The sequence below is a fragment of the Dipteris shenzhenensis genome, chromosome 5 (genome assembly GCF_047967505.1).
Source record: "Dipteris shenzhenensis isolate YYH24624 ecotype China chromosome 5, Dip_SZ_1.0, whole genome shotgun sequence".
NCBI classification, from domain to species: domain Eukaryota; kingdom Viridiplantae; phylum Streptophyta; class Polypodiopsida; order Gleicheniales; family Dipteridaceae; genus Dipteris; species Dipteris shenzhenensis.
The window spans coordinates 39381753-39398059 of NC_141600.1; the positions used below are offsets into that span (position 1 = coordinate 39381753).

The following is a 16307-nucleotide window of genomic DNA, read 5'->3' on the forward strand; positions in this document are numbered from 1 at the left end:
TTTCCCATTCTTGCTAGCTTGAATTAATACTATTTTGACGTTGAGTAGCAGCACACTGCCGATGGGTGGTTGTTGTGGTTAGGGGGACAATGGAAAGATTGGAGCTCAAAGTGGCTATGGTCAAAGTTGTGTGTGGTTGAATTAGTGAGGCTTGATATAGAAGGCGTTGGTGGGGCTTTGTTAGCATTGCCTCCTTAGATATTGGAGGATTAAAACTCCTTTGTGAATTTCCACTTGTAACTTTAGAAATAAATTAGGTCATGGGTAATGTAAGTGCGATTGAACACATTAATTGGAAGGTGGATTCTAGAAAGTTCTCGCTGCCCTGAGAGCAAGGATATAGAGCAGGGGAGAGTTGAGGGAGAAGGGCAGGCTGAGCCGAGAGAGAAAGGGGGAAGAGGGGGAGAGAGAGAGTTGATGGAGATGGAGGAACCTCGAGTAGGGAGGGAGACGTTGAGTAGGTTGAGTGGAGGGAGAGGGGGAGGGTAAGGGGCAAGAGGGGGAGAGAGAGTTTAGACTGGAGAGGGAGATGCATGTGGAGAGAGAGTGGAGGTGCAAAAAGAGAGGAGTGGAGGGAGAGCGAGAGGCATGCAGAGAGAGAGAGTGGAGGGAGAGGGAGAGTTGAACTGAGAGGGAGAGGGGTAGAACACATGTTAGAGAGAGAGGCTCTTTGGGAGGTCAGTCACGATGAAAGGAGGAAGCGCAGAAAGGTTACTTGAAGTAATTGAAGTATCGAAGGTTAATCTAATTAATTAAATGGAAGTATCGTTAGGTTAATATGATTATAGCAAAGGTTATACGCATCAATATTTATGAGCAAGGGTGAGTAGGAGAGGCGCAGGGAGAAGGGTAGAGGTTTAGTACTACATGAAATTAGGAACCTATTACAATTTGATTGTGGTTGCAAATTGTTAGTAGATTAGAAGTTAGAAATTTTAGAAATCAAGAGAGCCAATAGGGGACCACGATGTTCCTAAAATTAAAATCATTAATTAGTTCAGGGACGGGTGCGGGGGGCGAATTGATAGGGGGGGATTAATTTGTGTGGTCGAGAAGCTTCCGCCACAAGCTTCTCGCAAGCTTTTATGAGAAGCTTCCTACAGCTTGCCTATAAAGGTACTCGAGGCCCGGCAGATGAGGGAGGAGAGTAGGGCGGAGCAAGGAGAGTAGGGCTGCAGAGCGGAGCGAGGCGAGGGGCGAAAGCAGAGTAGGGCGAGGCGAGGGAGTTGGAGTAGGGAGCAATTTAGGGAGCGAATTAACAAGGTGAGGTTAATAAGCTTAGGCTAATAAATTAAAAGTGCACTCTCACCCCTCAAAACAAGTTAATTAATGAACATGTTTTTGCGAGCCATTAGGTCCCCACCATTAATTAAGAGAGCCAATAGGTGCCCGTGATGACTTTTAATCATTGATTTGTATTAGTATCCACGTGCGTCGAAAAAGTTAATGTCAGGTTGAAGGTTCACGTCGATCAAAGTAGTTTGAAAAAATTAAGCTAAGGTGTGACCACGTCGACCAAGGAGATGGAATGCGCGTTCTAGAACCTTCTTTGCTAGGTTGCCTATATAGAGGGGAGGGATATGGCCGAGTCTGCGCCCCTCCAAGCTGCCTCTCTCTCTCTCTCTCTCTCTCTCTCGGCTCAATCTTTCAAGTTGCTCTTCGCGTGCTCTCTCTCTCTCTCTCTCTTGCTCCCTTTCCCATTGTCTGTTTGCCTGTCTGTCTATCTCTCTCTCTCTCTCCCCCCTTCAGCCTCTCACCATCTGCCTCTCATAAATTAGATGCAAGCCTAATCAAGCCAAAAAACAATGCAAACTAATGTAATTGAATGCTTCTCTCTCTCGCCTTCCTCTCCATGCAAACACGCAGAGTCTTTGGCTGTGGGAATTTTGAATGTAAAATTAGATTCAATCTACAATTGGTTCCATGTGGAAATAGTGCTTGGTTTTTTTTTTTGATGAAAAAATAGTGTTAAGTTTTGCAAGTTAAAAATTTTGGAAATTAGAGAAGTAAAATGTACCGTTAATGTAAATGTAGAAATGTAGAGTATTCACAATTGTGAATACTGTACATTAACATTATCCTGTGAATAGAGTTCTATACATTTACATCAGGGGTCCACTCCCAGCGTGGTCCCTAATTAATAACCCCTTTCTATGACTCTTTCGAGAGAAGGTTCCATTGCTCTAAAGGAATAACTTATAAGGGATGGAGGTGTTAGGACACGCGTCAGGTGATGAGGAAGGGCGTGTCTTGTGATTCTGAGGATAGATGAGGGGAGCAACGCGGTTTTAAGGGACGAGCCTTGAAGGGCACGGTAAATGGACCTTATAAAAGAAATGTCGGTACCGCCAAAACACTTACTAGATTAGAATAGAAGTTGATTTTATAGAAGGGCTAAAAGGCTAAAATGGGCCCTCCGCAGCAGCGGCGCCGGCTGCCTATCAAACGCGGGCACGTGAAGCTCGCCATCGTCCTTTCCATCGCCGACGCCTTCTGCTCCGTCCTCCGCTCGCTCCTGCCCAGATCGCCTTCCACATGAATGCCCGGTTTCTGTCCATGCTCTGTGGAATTCTGTCGTCCATCGGAACAGAGTGAGCTCTATTATTTGCTCTTCGCGATCGATTTCGTCTTCAACTGGAACTCGTCCCTGCTCTTTGCATCCATCGCTGCCTCGTCGTCGTCCGTTCTCCCCTGCTTGTATTGCACTTGCGCGTCGACGTCCTCTTCCACCAGGCGGACGATTGATAAAAAATGGTAACAGATGCCATGCACAAACACTGCAAATTCCACCAAGCTATGCTTGCTGGAAATGGTGTCGTTCGGGCCGATTGCAACCGCGGATGAAGTTGCGAATCTCAGGTCCTCCAGCGTTCGGGCCGATTGCAACGGACGATGATTAAGTGACGGGCCGATTGCAACAGACGATGAATGTTCACATCGGCCATCATGAACGATCTCTGCTTATTGCTAAAAGTGTATAAAACAATAACGCTCAGTTGGGTTTTTTAGTGAGAGACTACTATTTCTGTAACCCTCATTTGCGGAAGAACAAAAGTTTAGAGGTTCAAGCAAATATAGTTAAAATTATGATTTTTGACTTTTTGGGGTAGTGCTCCTTCATTAGCACACGATAAATGCAAACCCTAATGCGTTGGCAGTTATTAAAATTATGATTGTTAACTTTTTCACACGATAAATGCAAACCCTAATCCTTTTTTTATGGGACTAATCTTAAACCTAACCAATCCTAATCTGAACCCGCGATTCAACCTAACGCGATCCTCCCCCCCCGGCTCTCTCTCTCTCTCTCTCTCTCTCTCTCTCCTCTCTTTGCTCGAGCAGGGACGCTGGGCAGCAGAACGGCGGGAGAATATAGGGGACTGAGGAGGAAGGGGGAGGAAAAGGGATTGGGGAGGAGCTGATCGGAAGGCTGAGTAGCAGGGGAGGAGAGGGATTGGGGAAAAGCCGATCGGAAAGGCAGGGTGACTGAGGAGAGGCTGAGTAGCAGGGCAAGGAGGAGGAGGAAGGGGGGAGCCGAGTAGAGCTGAGGCGGAAAGGGAAAAGAAGCTGAGGAAGGAGGGAAAGGGCGAGGCTGTGAGGCGGAAGCGGAAGGGGGGGACAGCGAGGCATCGGCGTGGCGTGAGTTGGCTGAGAGAGAGGAAGGAATGGGAGATGGAGGAGGATGCTTTGGCGAGGAGAGGAAGATGGGCAGGGAGGATCTCTCCCCCTTCCTGCTCAACCTCCCGTGCCTTCTTCCTTCACCCCTGTTCTCCTCTCCATCGGATCAGAGTCTCAAGAGTGCTCTCTGTGACTCTATCGTTGATTCGGAAGAATTCCCTGGAAGCTTAGCTATCCGATTCCATCTCATCGGAACTGGTTATCCTTTGTGCTTCGACAAAGAGTGTTGCATCGCTACAATTGTTCAAAGTGGTCCGATTACAACTGAGGGCGAATCCAAGAGCGTCCAGCTCTTTGGCAAGTTTTCCTTATCAAAAATAAGTTATTGTAAATTCCCCAATTTAACCTCTTCAAAAGTTTAACTTCGTCGTTGGATGAAGATTAATTCAGGGAGGTTACGTATCGTGTGACCTTGTAGTCTTAACCCTTATTTGGAACGAACAAAAGCTTGTAGGTTCTCATGTTTTAATAACGGCTTGGGGCGGCTCGAGTCGCCTCCTCCTTTATTAGCACACCACTGTGATAAGGCATCTTCTCCTTTGGTAAAGCGGGAGTACCTGTAAAGCCTGGACATAGCAACTTCTACACGGCCTTCCTTGAGAAAGCCATCAGTCGGAGTGGTATATTTTATAATGAAGGGTGCATTCCTATAGCGGATCTGTCTGTTTTCCATTCTGGACATGTCTTGGTATTTCATTTGTGAACTTTGCACCGACAAGTGTTGACTATTGCTAAGGTGGAGTTGCAGGTAAGCATCCACATAGAGGAGCCTGTTTGCATTGTTCAAGAAGGCAGGATTAGAAGAAAGTTTGGTCGCCTGAGCCTATTTCATGTCTTTAAGGAATGAATTAGTATATTGCACATATGGTTCATGATATGCTTTGTTATTGTAGGTCACAATGCTCCATCAGAAAGGCTCCCCAGCCATATTCTATCCAAGGGAAGGTTATCCATTCTTTGATTTGTCCTAAGGTGTGATTTCTTCTGGTAGGCGTTGGATGCACTGGAACTGGCCCTGGCTGATGGCAATTTTTCTCGGCACGCTCTGGATGCTCTTGGCAGATGGCGATTTGTCTCTAGTAGCACCTTGTAGGCTTTGGCAGCTTGCAACTGATGATATGGCTCCCTTGGAATTGATTTTGGCCTTCTGCCCCCAAAAACAAGGCGCTCTGCTCTTTTTGGAGTCCTGTGCTAAAATTAATTGCACCACTCTTTTGGCCCCCTGTTGCACACTTTGGCCCTAGGAATTAATTGCCTAGTAACTGGGCACACATTCACAATTCACAAGGTCCCACTAGGGAATTTTAGCTCCCCAAATCCCGCCCCATGGCTGGACCCTCGCGCCCCAGAGGGTCAAGGCAGTTACGCACAATTACGGAAGTTGCAAATCAAAAGTCCCATAATTTCATGTCCTCGTGACACCAAGACTAGAGTGTGTATGGATGCTAAGGTAGAAGCAATCCGTATTTGGCCACAGTTAAGAGACTCACATGATGTACGTAGCTTTTTGGGTTTATGCTCATACTATAGATGGTTCATACGTCATTTTGCTGAGATTGCTTCAGCACCAACACTTTCTCAAAAATCTGCAAACTTCTTTAAACATCTTGCAAAATTCTACTCTCATAGGTAACAACCTGTCCATCTTGCATGATAACTGCACCAAACCAATTTTTCCACATGCGTCATGCTGGAGAGCAAAAGCTTTTCGGAGATTTGGCAAGATCAACACTGGATCTGAAGTAAGCTATTGCAAATGCTGCCATTCCTTTTTCAGCCCATGTAAAAGGCACTGGCTGTGGTTCATGCTCGTTTGATAGCTGATTTCAACGTGCAGACATATCAACAGTGCTTGAGATGTTCCTCATAGTCTAAGTTGTCTAAGAAGCATATGCATTGGGCCAATTTCTTATTCATCTTTCACTTTCGTATAGTCCATGTGCAGGAAAAAAAGAATGTTGTGGCTGATGTATTGTCAACGAAACAACGAAACCTCAAGTTTCAGCAATATCAATTGCATACCATAATTGATTCGATGCAACGAAGGATCAGTATGCACAAGATGAAGATTTTTCAAGGATCTATGATCCGTTATCTAATTGTCAGCATCATTAGCATTCTACTCTCAGAGATGGCTTTCTTATGATGCATGGTCGCCTTTGTGTCACAAAGTGGTTGAGGCCTAATGTTATGATAGAGAGTCATGCTCCACCATATGCAGGGCATAGAGGCATTGATGCCACAGGGAAGGCAATTGAGCATTTCTCCTATTGGTTTTTGATCTTCCTAGAACACCTATGGGGAATGATTTCCTATGGACTGTGATATGGAGATTCAGTAAGTAGGCTCACTTCATTCTGGTAAGGAAGAAGATAACCGTGGATCATATGGCCACATCGTTCGAGCTTGTTTTGAAGTGGACTTTGAAGTTCTCATCTTTTGCTCATCCACAGACAGATGGGCAGTCAGAAGAGGCTAATACCATTGTGCTTGATCTTTTAAAATGCTATGTGTCTGAGCATAAGATACAATGGGAATAGCAGTTGCCTTTGGTGGGGTTTGCTTATACAACACCGTGCATACTTCCATAGATAAAGCTCCTTTTGTGGCCAACAAGTATGTCGAGAGCATGGATGTAGTATATCTAAAAGTCAATCAAGCTCTCCAGAAGACTCGAAAGAAAGAAGCTGATTGTCAACGCAGCATACTGGAGTTTGCAAAGGACGATTGGGTCCTTTTGCGTTTTGAAAAGGCAAGGCTGAAAAATAGAAGGGGCGAAGACCGGTTGTTCCCCAAGTTGAATATGGGATACTATGGGCCTTTTCAAGTTTTGCAGAAGATCAATGATGCAGCTTACAAGTTGAAGCTATCACATCATCAGAGGATTTACAATGCTTTTCCTTTGAGTCTTCGCAAGCCTTTCCAAGGAGATGTGCCAAAGGATATGCCTTCTAAGATGCAACTAGAGGTTGAGGAACTTGATGAGATTCTAGTTCTGGAGCAAATATTGATACACAAGGAAAGGAAAGTCAGAGGTAAAGTTTCCCACCGCTACCTGGTGAAGTTTCGGAATTATTCATTACTGCATGCGAAGTAGTTGGAAGAGGGTGATATAGCAGATAGACCACAATTATTGTAACTTTACAGCTTGAGCCACCAACTTTGGTTGTGGCTCCTTCAGGCTCAGCGGATTGTAGGTCTATGGAGCATTGCCTGATGCTCACGAGGGAGGTTGTGCCTTCATTTCTTTGTTATAGACGGGCTCAAATACATAGAAGTTGCTTGGTGACATTCGAGGTATTGCTTGTTGATAGTATATCTACCTTGGGACTTCTATGATAAATGTACTAGTCACTATGAGACAAGTTGCAGTCTCCTAGGCTCTGAAAATCATATATGCAACGCAAGTTTTGCAATACATGTTAGAACATGATTATGATGGCAGTAGATGCCAAATACTAATTGTTCACTTTATACACGTATTTGAGTTTATGGATGTTTTTTGTCAGACTTACATGCAATCGAGGTCACTTGTCCTTTTTCAAGAGGTGTCACAAGGATGTGAACTCACTGAGAGTCGCAAAATTTACTAGTGAATACCCTTAGCCCGCTTGAGAACAAGGCTTTGGAATCCTAGTGGGGATTTGATGGCCAAGGTCTTGGAAAATCTAAGTTCCAAAGGCCGCCCTTGGCATTACTCGTGTTGGCCTTGGACATTTAAGTGCCAAGGGCCCCTTGGTATTAATTGTTTGGGCTTTGGAGTAGTCCAAAGAGGGGGCAAGGGCAAATTAAACCGTGAATTGCCATGTAGAACCTTCTACTCTGCATGCGAATGACAAAGGTAAGGGGTTCTGGAATAGTCTCAATCACAGCGCGTGGGCGTGGAGTGGGAAACTCAGATGGTTTGACTTCGTTCGTGATTCCATTTGTAGAGGGTGGACAAGCTGGTCGGGATTGGTTCTCTGGAGCGCGTGTTGACCACAAAGGCTCGGAGGTTATCCGGCGTGAAAACTAGGAGGGCTCTCAAGCTGGTCGTGATCATTGTTGGAGCATGAGCTGGCCACAAGAGGCTTGGAATGGAGGTCACTATTCGAGCGTGGAAGCCAGCCTTGCCACAAAACTATGCCTAACACCCGCGAATTGCTTCGAGAGGGACTGGCCGGAGGTCATGAGTCGATTGGACAAGGCGGTCTAGTCGTTGACTGCTATCTAACACCACAATCCAATGTGGGCACGTGGCTGGTCACAAAGACCTAGGTTCTTGCATTGCAGCTGACACCTTACTAGGTAATCTATAGTAAGGTAATTCTACCACCCATTCTAAGGACAAAAATGAAATTTTTGCTATTGATCAATAAGCCCGAGATCTGGAAACAGCCTTCCAACAGGTCCAAGATGCCAATTGTAAGATCTCTAGAGAAACAGAAGAAAGCTGTAGGTAAACATTGGAGGCAGCTAGACCTTCACATTAGTGACTAGGTGCTTCTCAAATATGAAAAGGCTTGGCTCCGAAAGATGAAGGGTAAGGAATATGTCTATCCAAAGCTGTCCACTTGACATTATGGACCATTTCGTGTAACCTCTCACTCCTAATTTATTGCAAAAAAACTCTCATAAGCCCTCTCTCTCTCCCTCTCTCTCTCCCTCTCTCTACAGATAGCTAGGGCCCAGGACAACATGTCGGGCTGGACCCCCTGGAAGGTATTTTTATTACTTGAGAGAAAGTGAGTGCAAGAGTTCAGCGGAGAGCTGCTTCTCACAAATTCAAACGTGAATTCATTTTACAAGAGCTTCAAGCTCCTTCCAAAATGGCAACATGCCACTTGTCTAAAATCTAGACTAAGTCCTATTACATGCCTCTAAGGGCAATTTCTAGGGTCTTCGTAGCACTTGGTCATGCGGGTGGCCTCCGAAATACTTGCTACGCTCCAAATTACTTGGGTCTCTAGCCCCTCATAGTACCTACAACAATTAATTAAAGTGTACCACCATGGCACCCATTAATTGTTAGCGCTTTGCATGCAAATAATAAACTGCACTGAGTTCCCTTGAATGTGAATGACCCTTGTTCTCCTTACTCTTCAGGGGAGCATGCATAAACTCTGCAAACCGTGGGGCCTGAGTAAGTTGCATTAGTGTTTCCACGTGCACTAAGCAATTGTGCCTTGTGGCCGCGAGGGATTGGCCTAGAGGAAGTGTTTACTTTCTAGAATTCCCTACTAGCCGCGGGGACTGGCCTAGAGGAAGCGTCAACTTCCTAGAAGCCCCTAGTTCGATTTCTAGAGCACCCACTAGGCCCAAGTGCTGTGTCAAGGAAAGGCTAAGAGGGGTCTAAAGGTTGGGCCCAAGGAAAACCAATGTTCCATTGGTTGGAGAGGGTTAGAGCTTTCATGTGGGGGTAAACCAATGTTGTCATTGGTTTTGGGGGTTAGACTTTAATGAGGAGCCAAGCGGCAATTCCTCGTGCGAGCCTATCTATCCTTCGCCTCCCTTTCAAGCCTAACGTAGGGGATTTGATGTCTCTTCCTCTCCATCCCGTCACGATTTTTGAGGCTCATTACTGCTGTGCGGCCTTCTGTACAGGTTGTACGGACTTTTCTGCTACAGTATTGCCTTTCGTACAGGTTGAACGTACGATCATTTTGGCACACAAAAAGAGGCGTTGAACCACGTAGACCTTGTAACACTTGGCATTCGCCTTTTTTTTCTCGGACTCAAGGACTTCCTTGATACTTGGGATCCATGGTTAGGCAAAAATATTGATGTGTCCTTCGATGCATGGGATCCCCAAATTATTATCCAAGACGTTGTGGCTTGATGCATGGTATCTCAGGTGAGAATACAGCGCATCTCATTTCTCATGATTTGGTGCTCGTTCCTCAAGTACCCCTCGTCTGTAAAGTCAAACAATGCCATCGTCGGTATGGGATTGGTTTGCACACTTTTTGATGTAGATTCTCCTCTCCTGCATACCTATTGGGGCTCTTTGCTGGATATATGCTTCTTCTCTCCTGCGCGTGTTCCTTCTCATTCTCTACCTTTCTCTCACTCTAGCTTGTTCTCTCCCCCTCCTAGCTGCCCTTTCCTCTTGCTAGCTTGTGTTATGGGATCTGCTGCCCCTGAGCTGTTCCGGATTGAATTGGAGCTCCCTAGAGCTGATCGGAACCATTTGAAGCTGGTTTGAGTTCTCTTGTCTCTATCCCTTTTAGATTTACTTGCATTTGGTCATTTTGGAAGCTTGTTGTTACTCTTTTGCTGTTGAAAGCCCTCTTTTGGCCATTCAGGTTGTGAATGGACACCCAGGTACATAGGGTGTAGCCAGATTGGAGCCAGAGGGGCAGTGTGTGGAATTCCTCCTATATTGAAGTCATTTGCTCAGTGCTGTATTGATGCATTGCCGCCTTGAGAGCCGGTTATTGGATTGTGGGATTGCTAAACCCTTAGAAGGACAGTTTGGATGCATTTCAAGCCTTGAGGCTGTTTGAGAATTTGTTTTGGACTTGTGGAATGCATTGCCACTCTTGGTTGGACACAATTGTGAGAAATGCCTTAGCCTTGCTTGGCAGTTGGGTGTTGGTGGGTGCACAGGAATTGGATGCATTTTGAAGCCCAAGTGCTCATTTGTTTTGGACTAGTGGAATGAATTGCCACTCTTGGTTGGACACAGTTGTGAGAAATGCCTTAGCCTTGCCTAGCAGTCGGGTAATAGTGGGTGCACTGGAATTGGATGCATTTTGGGGTGGTGGTGGAGGGAGGGGGGGGGGGGGGGGGGGTAGTGGACTGCTAGTGTAGCAGAGTGGCAAGGGTGAGCCCTTTGTGTAAGAACACTATTTTCCATTGCCAAAGGAATTAAATAAAAACCAAAAGGGGCCGCCAAGGTTTTTGGGGCCAGTGTGATGCACTCTAGCCTCCATCCAGTTTCTTTTTCAAAGTTGTTTCTAAGTGGTTTTGTACTTAATGACGTGGTCAAAAGATATGCAGTGTGGCTGTAAATGACATGGATGCTAAGCTAGCAACAGTTTACTGCCCTTTAGTTTACTTAAGGCCGGTTTCACAATGCATCGGCCTCCTCTACATCATCAACCTCCTTAGACTCTTTAGAATGAGAGACATTCACATTAAAAGTATTTGCAGCTTGCTGTCCATCGGCATTCTAATCATCATGAGAAGCTCCCTCATTCATAGATTGTCCATCTTGCCCATCCTGAGATGTTGCTCTTCCATATCCCAATCTTCTTCAGTGTGTGACATACTCGCTGAATTCTCCTTGCTATAATTCAATTACAGCAAACAATACTTGCATGATTTTGGTCTTCTTAGCGAAAGTGGTGGGAAAGTACAAGTACTCTTCCTCGCAATGGATTTACAGGATTGTTGTTATTCTCACGAAATTATGAACATCTAGGATTCTCTCTCTTAATCCCATTAAAGTTTTGGAACTTCACTTAGACAACCAAAGGCTCACCTCCTTAAAGAAGATGGTGATGTTCCGGCAATGGAACCATGAATCTGGCCTTTAGACCAACAAAAGGGCGGTAATGAACAAATAACCAGTCAATACTCTTACACCAAAAATTCAACAAATATACAACTAACAGATTGGGAGCTAGAATGCTCCTACACCAAGACAAAGATACAGATTGATCATTGGTCCCTAACCTTGGCGCCCCTTTTGGTATTTCATCAAGGGCACTCCACAGCCCATTAGACTTCAATAACCGATGCATATTCCCTGATGTGCTCTGCTCTCACCAAGCATAACAATGGGCATTGAACCACAAAGTTTTTGAGGATGCTCATGGTTACAGTGCCATCCTATAAAATGGTACTTGGAACTTGGTAGATCTTCTAGAAGAAAAGAATGCACTAGGCACCGAATGGGTTTATAAAGTCAAGCCTAAGTCAGATGGGACAATAAATAAATACAAGGCACATTTAATATGGCATTTGCTCCTGTAGCCTAAAGTGACCACCATTCATACCCTCATGTCCATTGCAGCTAGTTATCATGCATGGAATTTTTTTCAAATGGATGTTAAATCTGTTTCCTGAATGGAGTTTCGATTGAGGAGGTTTATGTCAAACAGCCCCAAGGTTTTGAAGTACCAGGACAGGACCATAAAAGGCATTCTACAAATGAAGCAAACCCCCGCTTGGTATCATTGGATACATGCCTATCTTCTGTCTTGGGGTTGTCAGAGTGGTCTCACTGAAAATAATCTTTATGTTCTTCAAAGGGGTGCTTATCCTGTATGTTGATGACATACTTCTCACAGGCAATAATGAGGAATTAATTGCAGTAATACATGCAGATTTGTCTTGACAAATTTGGGCTTATTACATTATTGCTTGGGCATTGAATATTGGCAGCAAGATGATAGTATATTCAAATACCAAACCAAATATGCCAAGAAGATCCTTGAGAAGTATGGTATGCAGGATAGTAAACCAGTGGCAACTCCTTACTCTGCTTGAGCCTCGTCTCAAGTTGAGCAAGTTTGATGAAGTAGAGCCTTTTCTATGAACAAGTTGTGGGTAGCTTGATATACTTGTGCAACAATGGACTCTTGAGTCCATTTATGGTCCTCTTTAGTCCTACCATCACACATTGGATGGCAGTCAAAAGGGTCCTCTGCTACATCAAAAGGACACTTCAATATCGTTTGCATAATGGCAGAGACAATGACTTGATTTTATAGGGCTCCGTTGATTGAGATTGGAGTGGTGATGTCGAGCTCCGTAGGTCTACCACTAGGTATTGTTTTTCACTGGGCTTATCAATCATCTCTTGGTTCAGTTAAACAGCAACAGGCCGTGTCATTCTCATCTAGTGAAGCGGAAGACACACACACACACGCACGTACACACACTTTTTTTGTTGTAAAACCATTGGAATTATATTATGAATTTAGAAATGTACAAGAAGAGTTGGCTCCAGTGTGGAGTCCGAACTCAGAAACAAAAGAAAAAAAACTGTAAGCTAGAGACTGGTAAAGCACCCCATGACAAGCATCATATATCAATTGCTGCAAGGAGGCCTGGAAAAACTCATATGGCTGTTGTAGTGTCTGACCCAAAAAGGCACGATTATGTTGTGTCCATATTATCCACAAAGCCCAAAATATCTCACACGCTCACATGCACACACATACACACACGTGGTTGAGGGAGTTGTTGGTCAGCATGGCTCATATACAGAAGGCTCCTATTTTGATCATGTGAGACAGGTAGTCATCGCACGTAATCCAATGTTTCATGTTCGCATGAGACATATTGAAAATCACTATCATAACATTCAAGACTTTAGAACAACAAAAAATCTAAATTTGTATGATTGGATATATTGTAGTCTTACAAAGGTATATTTTTCTATCACCTTAGCAGACATGCAAATTCTTTGAATTTTCGTCCAAGTGGTGATTAGTTGTTCAACTATATCGAATTATCTTACGTAGGTGGAGAAGCCCAAACAGCTTAAGATCTTTGTAGAATTTTGGACTTCAGAACAACAAAAAATCTAAAGTTGTACGATTGGATATATTTTAGTCTTATAAAGGTATATTTTTCTATCACCTTAGTGGACATGCAAATTCTTTGAATTTTCATCCAAGTTGATCAGCTGTTCAACTATATCGAATTATCTTATGCGGGTGCCGAAGCCCCAACAACTAAAAATCTTTGTAGAATTTTATCAATTGGATATATTCTAGTCTTACAAAGGTATTCATGCAGGACTGGATTGAGGATGGCAGCATCGACCTTACTATCAGACAATGCAGATATCTTCACAAAGGCCCTTTCTACTCCAAAATTTAATCTATTTTAGAAAGGTCTTGGTATGAGAGATCATGAAGACTTAAGAAGGGTAATCACGTAATTGTTTGTTTTTTTCTTTGTTTCACTACCCATAGGTTGCTATATCCTATCACAGGTTGAATTTGTGCAATTTAGGTGCCCTAGGCACCTTTTAGATTGTTTCCAAGGTACTTTGATCATACCCCTTGAAGGGCGATTTGTAGGAATACATACAAAGGTATGATTTTGTAGGAATCTATTTTGGCTTCGCTATAAAAGCTACGCTTGTACTTTTAGTAATGTGGTTGAATGCAAGTACATCGTTGTCTTGGGCTCAAACTTGTACTCTATTTTGCGTTCCTTTCTCTCCCAGCGTAAATTGCAGCAGATAGATCTCAAGCAGAACTTAGATATGTATGCAATGCTGGAGTTTTAGTAATCATAACTTTTGCATCTAAAAGTTATTGAGTCGTGCTATAGAACTTTGGTATCGATCGAAAGCATATTCTTGACAAGGTAGCATTTGGGAATGGGTTCAGTGACTTACTAGATGAAGCTTGTAATATCTATTCCTGTACTTGCTTCTTGCAAATTCAAGGGCAATTAGAATTCTGTTTTGCAGCTTGTTAGGAAGTTTAGAACTCTGGATATGTCTTTTTATTTCAGTATTTTCTGCACTCGCGCGTGCATGTTGACAGTACCTTAGACTAATTTCATCAAAATGCAGGAGCATGACTACGGATAGCACTGCTGTGGTTTTGTTGTTGAACTTGCTTAAATCTCCAACACACATGTGGAAGTTGACGGTACCTTGACGATACTTTGATTTTTGGCCGCCTCATTGGATTCTGCTAACTTGTAATGACTTATTCTTGGATTTGATGTTTTGAGTTTGCACTATTTTTGGAGTTGCATAGGGAATTGGGTTATTGTATTGTGTTTTCTTATAGACCTGTCTGAATTGCTTGTGAGTGAGAGGTGGGCTACATATACAATTGGATTTAATGGCAGCATTGATCATTTTGTGCATTCGGTTAGACTGAGGGACAGCCTGATCACCTGTACTTGAGATATCATTTCAGCCGTATATCTTGGTGGTATGGGATGCTAGGATTATTGGAGCTGTGGATTTGTAGATGGGTTGTATGCAAGGGCGTGCGTGAGATTGGGTGACTTTACTGACCTTTGTGATCCTGAGATGCCATGTGGGATATCGGTATGGCAGAGTATCTAGTCTGATTTTTCCCTAGCAATCAGGATCTGGATTTTCTGTGGATGACTCTTAGCCATGGCCTTGATTGATAGTAGGATCGATTGGTAGGGCAGCCCAATGCAGTAACCTATGTATAAGAGCCTCTGTGGGATCCATCACCCATGTCCTGGAAAACTGGCCGAACCAATGAGCAAGAGACCCAACATTAGGGGGTTCTCTGAGCCCTACCCATTAGAGTACAGTCTTTAACTTGAGCAATGGAACAAGAGGCACTTATGTTACTCACAGATATAGTCAGGATGCAGAAGCACAAGGCCTGATTAATTTGGGACTGTATGCAAGAGGGTAGAAATTGTGGAGTAAATGCGCATATCTGATATCGAAATTCAAAGTCAAAACGTGTTGCAAGAACCTATAGACTAGCTGGAAAGTGATCAGAAAACAGGGGCATGGCGTGTAATGCACAAATGCCAAAAAATACTTGCGCACTGAAGACAATACAGCAGCGGCTGAGAACAACCCATGCTTCTCCAAGGTCTGCAGGAGTGGATCCCACGATGTGTATGTGTGCTGCTGCTCAATGACCAAGAGAAGAAGGAGAAAGATCACACCGGATGCTGGCTGGAACCTGCTGCTGCACAAAGGCTGATAATGTCAGGGCCAGCTTGGCAACACTGAAGGCCTGCACAAGAGCTAAAGCTGACAGCTGGAGACTGGAAGAAAATGGGGAGCAATTGTTCAGCCAAGAGGAGGGCAGAGAGTTTAATGTTCGAGGAGAAATGGGCAGAGGGGGCCTGCTAGAAATGTCTGCACCCGGAGGTTTCTGGATGAAAAGTACTCTCTGAAATTCTGCTAACTACATGTATGACAAACTTGAGCTGCAGTAATGTTGCAGGACATCGTGGAACCTATAAGGACTTTGTCACATACCTTGTGCATAAACGTAAGACCCGATTTAGTCCACTTCTTAGGTTGGAGATGTAAGCAAGTTCAACAACAGTGCTATCTGCAGTCATGCTCCCGCATTTTGATGATGTTATTGTAAGTCCAAAAGAAGTTAATTCCACCAAGAACTACATGCAACGAACACACCTCCTATGCCCTTGCAAACATGTCACTAAAGGTCACTTGGGAGTTGCATTTTCTTACAGAAAAGTACCATATTTATGCATGCTATCATGATGCCCACTTTTTCCAATTGTAGGAATGTTGGATCAAAACATCAGTAGCTATCATGGTGATGCCTCCCAAGATCACAGCCCACATGGTAGTTAATTGTGTAGTTCCTTACAAGATCTTTGCTCTTATTTACCTCCAACCATCTTGGCAACCCCCGTCACTTAGCTATAAAGAGCCCCTCACTACCTCTTCTCACAAAAATGTGGACTGTAAAATAAGACTGTGGATCAAGATGGTTCTTCTCCTGTAAAAACTCATGTTGAATGCCCCAAATGGGTAAAAAAAATACACAATGGTGATTCAAAATTCAAGAGCAGGGGGCGGGGCCCATGCATCACCAAGATGAAAATAACACTTGTGTGGTCCACACCCAAGTGTCACAAAGCTACAAGCCAGCATGCATCCTTAACGTGGCATTCTTTGCAGCCTCATGGAGCTCTCA

The 16307-nt window shown here is 44.0% G+C and overlaps 1 long non-coding RNA gene across 1 annotated transcript; it reads left to right on the forward strand.

Annotated features, from left to right (window-relative positions):
- The first annotated feature begins 2366 nt into the window (after positions 1–2366).
- On the forward strand, positions 2367–13751 carry LOC147902002 (uncharacterized). Its single transcript, XR_015541036.1, has 3 exons — positions 2367–2975; positions 13134–13234; positions 13411–13751. It is a non-coding gene; the product is annotated as an uncharacterized LOC147902002 (long non-coding RNA).
- Positions 13752–16307: the final 2556 nt, after the last annotated feature.